Here is a 7,620-nt window from a genome sequence, read left to right as displayed (position 1 = left end):
TATATATCATATATAATCTGTACATAATACAACATGTATGTACATGTATAATGTGTGGTACATAATATATGCATAAAATTCATGTATATTTTAAATCCTCCTCAAAATCGTTCTATCTTCCGACATATATCTCATGCTTACCCTTTGCAGAATAGAGTTCGGTATTACAGGATGGTGCTGCCACTTCTCAAACCCCACTCAGGCCCCCAGCCTTCATGACTTGAGGATCATTAGGAAGTTCAGGACCCAGTGCCCAGCCTCAGACATTCTGTAAATACAGAGCAGGCCTAGGAATCTGTCATTTCTAAAAATCTTCAACGATAGGACAGTTTCCAAGTTTGAAAGTCACTCTAATGTAAGGGACAGACTAAAGAGATAAAACAGGATTCGACTCCATCCTTGCACCAGAAAAGCTATCTTGTCTCTACATCTGAGATGTTTCATATACTAAAGAATTTTATAAATGGACAAGTTTTTTTTATTTTTTTATTTTTTTATTGTTGGGGATTCATTGAGGGTACAATAAGCCAGGTTACACTGATTACATTTGTTAGGTAAAGTCCCTCCTGCAATCATGTCTTGCCCCCAAAAGGTGTGGCACACACAAGGCCCCACCCCCTCCCTCCTTCCCTCTCTCTGCTATAAATGGACAAGTCTTATTTCAGAGACTGTGAGGGTACAGAGGATGCCGGTAGAAACAAAGGCCAGAAAGGTTAACCAACATCACCAGCTGGTTAATCAGTGCAATTTGACCTTCTGGATGAAGGGGGAGTCCACATGTGACCCAGAAGGTTCCAGGCAGTCAGATTCGTCCCTTGTGCACCTTCGTTGTTTCTTACGATTGTGCGTCACCTCTATTACTGCTAATGGGTGTTATGTGCACTTGGCTAGGGACAAGACCTCTGATAATTGTGGGATTCTGTGTTTAAAAAGTAAAGGCACATTGAGTGTCTCACCCTTTCAAGAAGTCTTCCTGGCAGTCTTATTAATTTGCTCTTATTTTGGTAATCACTGTTCTTCCATCTGAGTGGTTATTTTAAAATGGGAAAGGAACCTAAATTAGTATTATACACTTTGAGACATACATTTGCATCCATCATAAACTTTAATTTATACTTTGGCCACATAATTTTACCAGTTGCTATAAAATCAGTTATTTAATAATAGTTTTTACTACTATACTGAATGCAGCAGGAGACAGGCTTAATAGCCTAGTGTCCACAACAAATCTCTAGCTATTATTTGAACATCCCAGGCCTTTGACAACTCCACAGGGCAGTCAAGTTCCTACTGATTGCATTATTTGAATCATGCTAAAGACTAGTTTACCATGTGCACACGGTTGTTTTCTATTGAATACATCTGTTTTCCAACCTTAATTTCTTTTGCCCAGATTTACATCACTGTAAAAAATACTGTTATTTTCAATAGAATAATTTTCCATAATCATATATGTGCCCTTCATAGGACATCTGCAATTCAGTTCTAAAGCACAAAAGAAAAGATATGAGTGAATCAAAGACAGTTAACATTCACATCTGTAGTAGTAAACGTAAGAGATTCCAAAGGTAAAAAAGCAAATTTTAGTCATATGCCAAGATAGTTAAGTAAGAAAATTTGAACTGGGCTATTTGAGGGAAAATGCAAAATGAAAAACGTGAAAGTATATAACTCAATCTTTTGGGCCACTTGCTTTTTAAAATTTGTACATTTCCTTTTTCTTTTTAAATTTTAATTTTAATTTTTACATATACATGTGTTAATTAGGTTTCCATTTTTTTTTGCCTTCACAAACTTAAAAAGACTAAAATTTAATAACAATAACAATGTTTAAGATAAGGATTAGAAACAAAAACCTTGTAAAGAATGAACGAACATAAATACATTCAGAAAAGGAATCAGACAATTGCTACATCGAAATATTAAGCAATAACAATAATAATAATGCAAAGAAAGTAACATTCACATTGTCAAATAAGAGTATGTCTGTTATAGAATGCTTTGACTCTGAGATTCAGGATGGAGTCATCAGTTAACTTCTTACTATTTTTTTAAGTATCAAAAAATAGACAACTAATATTTATAAATAAAAGTAAAAGATAATTTCAAATAACAGATCATGCTAAATCTTATAGACAATAGAAAAAGAAGAAATACATAAAAAAATCATTCTACTTGATCTGGGTACACCTGATATTAAAGTCGCAGAAAATATATTATTATAATGGAGAAATTACAAACATATGTCACTTATAAATGAGGATACAATATCCTAAACAACATATCAACATGTTGAGTTAAAAATTAATGTTTAAGGGCTGCGCCTGTGGCTCAAAAGAGTAGGGCACCAGCCCCATATGCCAGAGGTGGTGGGTTCAAATCCAGCCTCTGCCAAAAACTGCAAAGAAAAAAAAAAAAAAAGGTTAATGTTTAAGTAATATATTTTGGTCAAAATTGAAACCAATTTATGTGAAAATGAGTCACCATTTTCTTTTCTTTTCTTGTTATTTTTTCTTTCTTCTTTTCCTCTCCCTCAGTCCTTCCATCCTTCTCTGTCTGCTCTCCCCTTCCCCCATGCCCCACCATGTCATTAATTGTCGTTAATTGTCTTCAAATCAAAATTGAGTACATAGGATTCCTATTTCTCCACTCCTGTGATGCTTCACTAAGAATAATGTGTTCCACCTACATCCAGGTTAGTACAAATGCTGAAAAATCTCCATTTTTTATGGCTGAATAATATTCCATTGTATACATATACCACAGCTTACAAATCCATTGCTGGGTTGAAGGACATTTAGGTTGTTTCCACATTTTGGCAATTGTAAATTGGGCTGCGATGAACGGCTTAGTACAGGTGTCTTTATAATAAAAGGTTTTTTTTTTCCTTCTGGATAGATGCCCAGTAATGGGATTTCAGGATCAAATGGGAGATCTTGGTTGAGTTCTTTGAGGTTTCTCCATACTCCCTTCCAATGTACATTTTCTTAAAATTATTAAATCTCCTTGAACATGGATTATCAGTTTAGTGGGCATAAATTCTTGGCAAAGTGGTTTTCAATCTTTGAAAATTTGCAATTCCTCTACGGGTGCACTCAGAGCAGGGGGCCTGAAGAATGGCTCCTCTGTTTATAACATACCCAACAGGAATCTGGGGTCATTGTAATGAGTGGCACAAAACTTCTGGCCTTCCTATGAACAAATTCTCTACATGTGAAGAAGAAAAAAATTTATAAAATATATGTGGTGGATGTGATCACTATATAATTCTGAATTATTTCAAGTGTACTGTATGTTTAAAAAATTGCCCAATAAAATATTTGAAAATCATGCCCCCCCATAAAGAAAATTTGCAATGCCTCAAAATAATGTTTGCAAATAAATAAAGACCAACTGAATGAGAATGAGCAAAGAACATTGATTCAGAACTTGCTAGAGCAAGGGAGTCAGCCACCATCACTTGAATTTTGCTGAGACTCAAAGGCAGGCAGAGGAGAGGACAAGCTGTAAAGTGGACAAAAGGAAGGCTTCAGGTGATGAGGCATAATCTGATGGCACCTTGAAATGAGGTAACTGGAGGCTGTTGTCTTAGGGAAGCTGTAGGGGGCTAACTAGGAGCAGGGCATCCCATGTGATTGGTTAGAGAGGTATATTTGACTTTCTCTGATTGTTGTAAGCAGGGACAAAAATTAGGGAAGCTGACAGTGGCTAATCACATTCTGTCCACTTGGGGTTGAATGCTGCAGTGGTTACTGTCTGATTTCCTGGACAGGTTGTAGGAAGGCAGTCTGACTTCCTACAGGTCTCACTCACAGCATGCTGCCTTCAGGAACTGGTTATTACAGATAATGATTGGACTTTTCGAGCCGGTTGGGTTGCTGCAGATTGTGGGCCAAAGTTCCATTTTTATGTAAGTTCTTGCCATTGTCTGTTTATTTGTAACCACACTAGACGGATCTGGCTCAAGTTTTATCTAACAAAGTTGTGAGTTGTTTTTCATTTGATTTGGACCACCAGGTTGAAGGTCACATAACCTAAGTATGCCCTGATGAACCAAGCATGCAATGGGGGAGAACCAAAGTGCTGGGGACAAGGAGGAGGGACAGAATTAAGAAGTAGACACATGGCAGGATCCAGAATGTAATCAGATCCAACCTCAGCATCACCTCATGGCAGGATCCAGCCAGATCATGCCTCCCAGTGTTACCTCATTGCAAAGTGCAGTCAGATCATGCCTCTCATTACGCCACGCTTATACAACTCAACTCAGCCCTCCCTCCCACTTGGGGAGACAGATTCGAGCATTTTCTCTTGTCTCATTGCTGGTCGACTTGCAATGAAGTTTTTCTTTTCTCAAAGGCCAGTGCCATGGTCTTGGCATCTATGCACGTTGGGCAGTGAGCCCATTGATTGCTCAATAACATATTCAGTATTTCAAGTGCTTAGAAATGGGGCAAGTTGCGTAATCCAATGAATGAAGAAAACATTAGAGATGAGAAATAATTTTATCCTTTGTATCAAAACTACAGTTTGCAATTTAGTTGACCTTTTAAGAAGTTTAGTTGAGAGTTACATTGAAGTTACATAGGCACAAAATCTCTCATAATCAGTGACTACCCACGACACATAACACACGTTTTGCACTCTTAGAGGTTATCACTTTCAACTCTGCTGGCCATTTATTTAGTTACATTTCTAACTATCATGTTTATACTGTTAATCTAAGACGTTGCCATTGAATCTGATCCTGGGAGATGAGGATTCAGCTCTTTTTTTACTACCAACACTCACCACCACCACCCTCCCACCCCCATACTTGAACTAACACCACCTTTCTGTCCTCCTGTCCTCCCAGCATAGTTCTGTCAGACTTTCGGCTAGATACATATTTATTGTTAACAGTATTATGGCAACCAAATGCTGTTTACAGCTGAGACACATTGTTTACTAAAGTCACATTTCCTTTCCAACTTCTTAAGAGTTGATAATAGACTTTCTTGTGCGTTGTTGGCTTAATTTTCTAATTATTTAATTTTTATCACCGATTCACTCTAAATTCTACCCACAAACATCTAAATCTCAGCATGTTGAAGCATATTGAATAGTCCACCAATTTCATCTCCTTGAAGATATCACTCACGGATCCTCTGATCCACTCCAATATTCTTGGACCCTTTTGCACAATTGTCGTCCTGGGATCTCCTTATGACAATGAAAATTTTCTTTGTGTCTCTTGTATGGAATTCTTTGTATTCCAAAGGCTTTTTAATTCTTGATTTATTTAATTCTTGTCCTCATTTGGGTAGGGAATATCTGCCATTTTCCTTAGAAGTAGTTATTTTTTTCCTAGAGCTTTGTATATTTGAGCATTTAAAAAATATTGCTTTATTGTAAATCAATATTTTATTTTATTTTACTGACATTTTGTGGTGTAGCTGATAATACAATTCTAGAGAGGAAATAATCCTCTTTTGAATTTTGAAGGCTTTAGTTGGTTATTTTTGACTCCTGAGTGCTATTGAGAAAGCTAAAGATTCTGCTTCACAATTGATTTACGAAACCATTTTTCCCCTTCTGTGGAAGCCTATAGTATTTTTCTTTTGTCCTGAGATTTCACAATGATGTGCTTTAGTCTGGGTCTATATTCATTTTTTACGTTGACACATACAGGGCCCATTCAATCTGGAAACCGAAGCCCTTCACTTCTGGGAAATGCTGTTGGTTTCTTCCTCTATTTCTTCCCCCACTCTTTTCTCTCTTCATTCCCATTGGAACTTTATTTTATGAATAATAAATGTCCCTGGACTAATCTAATTTTCTCATCTTTCCTCTCTCAACCTTTTTCATCTCCTTGTCTTTTCATTCTCCTTTTGGAGAGAATTTATCAATTTTATATTTTTATTCTTTCTATTAAATCTTTTTTACTATTTTTAATTTTTGAGAATTCATTTTTTGTTTTCTTAATATTCCTTAATATCCCTACAGCATCCTGTTCTTATTTTAAAGATACTCTATCTCTTTGCTCTGAGAATGTTATTGATAGGTTTTTTTTTTTAAGTCTTCAGATATTTGTACAATCTTCGTGGAAGTGTTTTTCTGTTACTTGTTTTCTATTAGATAATTTCTTCAGTTTCATGGTGGTCTCTGTTTCTCTACTCATACTTAAAAGTGGGCATCATTTTATTTTTATTTTATTTTATTTATTTATTTATTTTGTGGGCATCATTTTAAATGTAGTGGAAGTTCCAGTCATGTGGGTGAGGCTTGTTAACTCTAGTTAGCTGCTGGACCATGTTATTGGGTAACCTTCAATGACAGAGTTAAGGTCTTTTCTCCTGGTCTGGTCCGATTCTTCAGAGAAGATTTTTTTACATCTTCTATCTGAAAGGTAAAAGTTTGACTGTCAATGCTTCAAGAGCTGAGTGGGGGAAAAGGGTTGAGATGTTTCAACATTCATTATTTACACTGCCGCTTAAGTTCAGGTTCAACATGGCATGCCCAAACTTAGTTGTACCTGAGCCCCCACAAGTGGGGACACCTTCTAGTCTATTGCCAGATAATTAACCTCTCATCTTTAGCCAGAGTAGACAAGAGGCCTCTCTTCACCTCAACTAAGTGGAGAGAGAATGATTTGAAGGAAGGGGCAGTTTATTTAACTGATCCTCCAAGTTGCAGCCCACTTTGACCCCCAGCTCCTGAGTCCTCTGGCACAGATCAGGGTGCTTCTCGGGCTCTCAAATGCTGGCTAAGGATTAATTTTTCCTTGCTAGGTTGGGTCAGTTGCCACTCTTACACCATTACCTGATTTTTTTACTTCCAACCACCTGTCGTTCTTGCCTCCTCTCCCATTCTTTGTTTTGGTGGGTTAATTCCACTTTGCTTTGTTGCCATTGTTTTGGGCTTTCAGGATGAGGCAAAAGCAAAAGTGTAGGTTCAATCTGCCATCTTTAACCCAAAGCCATGATAAATAATTTGACTTTTCTGCTTCCCCTGCAAAAGGGGAATGCAATACAGCAGCCGTTCTCAACCTGTGGGTCGCGACCCCTTTGGACTGTATTAAAGGCCTGTGGCATTAGGAAGGTTGAGAACCCCTGCAATATAGGCTGATGACATTATTTACAAGCTGTAATTTCCATCTACATAGGATTTTACAGTATATAAAGTGTTTCACACGCATCTCGTTTCATCCTTCTGATTCTTTTTAAGTCATCTAGTGGAGGTATTGTTAGTGCCTTTAACTTACGTAGAAATGGAGGATCAGAGATGTTCATGTGTGTCAGAGTAGATGACAGGACTCAGCTCATCCCAGTTAAGGTCACACTGCCGGAAAGGGGTGGACCTGGGATGTGACTTCTGTGAGCCCTGTGGCCTAACAGAGCTATCTGAAGGCACAGAGGACAAGCAGAACAAGAGAGCCCTGGAGATAATTCTGGTCACTGACTGAATGTCTATGCAATTTGACAAAAATGAGAGTAGTAAGCAGAAATAAAAGGTCTTAATTTCTATTAAGCAGTTTTTAAAAACTCCAGGTAAACCTATTGATAGGGAAATAGAATGAAACCTCAAAATCAAGATTTCAAGACATTAATCTTGGTTCCCAGGAAAGAATGATATGGCGCA

At 37.3% G+C, this 7,620-nt stretch overlaps 1 non-coding gene across 1 annotated transcript; it reads left to right on the top strand.

Moving 5' to 3' along the window:
- The first annotated feature begins 3,086 nt into the window (after positions 1 to 3,086).
- LOC128572213 (small nucleolar RNA SNORA11) lies at positions 3,087 to 3,215 on the top strand. The gene has a single exon (XR_008376118.1). It is a non-coding gene; the product is annotated as a small nucleolar RNA SNORA11 (small nucleolar RNA).
- The last annotated feature ends 4,405 nt before the right edge of the window (positions 3,216 to 7,620 follow it).

The sequence above is a fragment of the Nycticebus coucang genome, chromosome 19, assembly GCF_027406575.1.
Source record: "Nycticebus coucang isolate mNycCou1 chromosome 19, mNycCou1.pri, whole genome shotgun sequence".
NCBI classification, from domain to species: Eukaryota; Metazoa; Chordata; class Mammalia; order Primates; family Lorisidae; genus Nycticebus; species Nycticebus coucang.
This window is presented reverse-complemented; position numbering and strand designations above follow the sequence as displayed.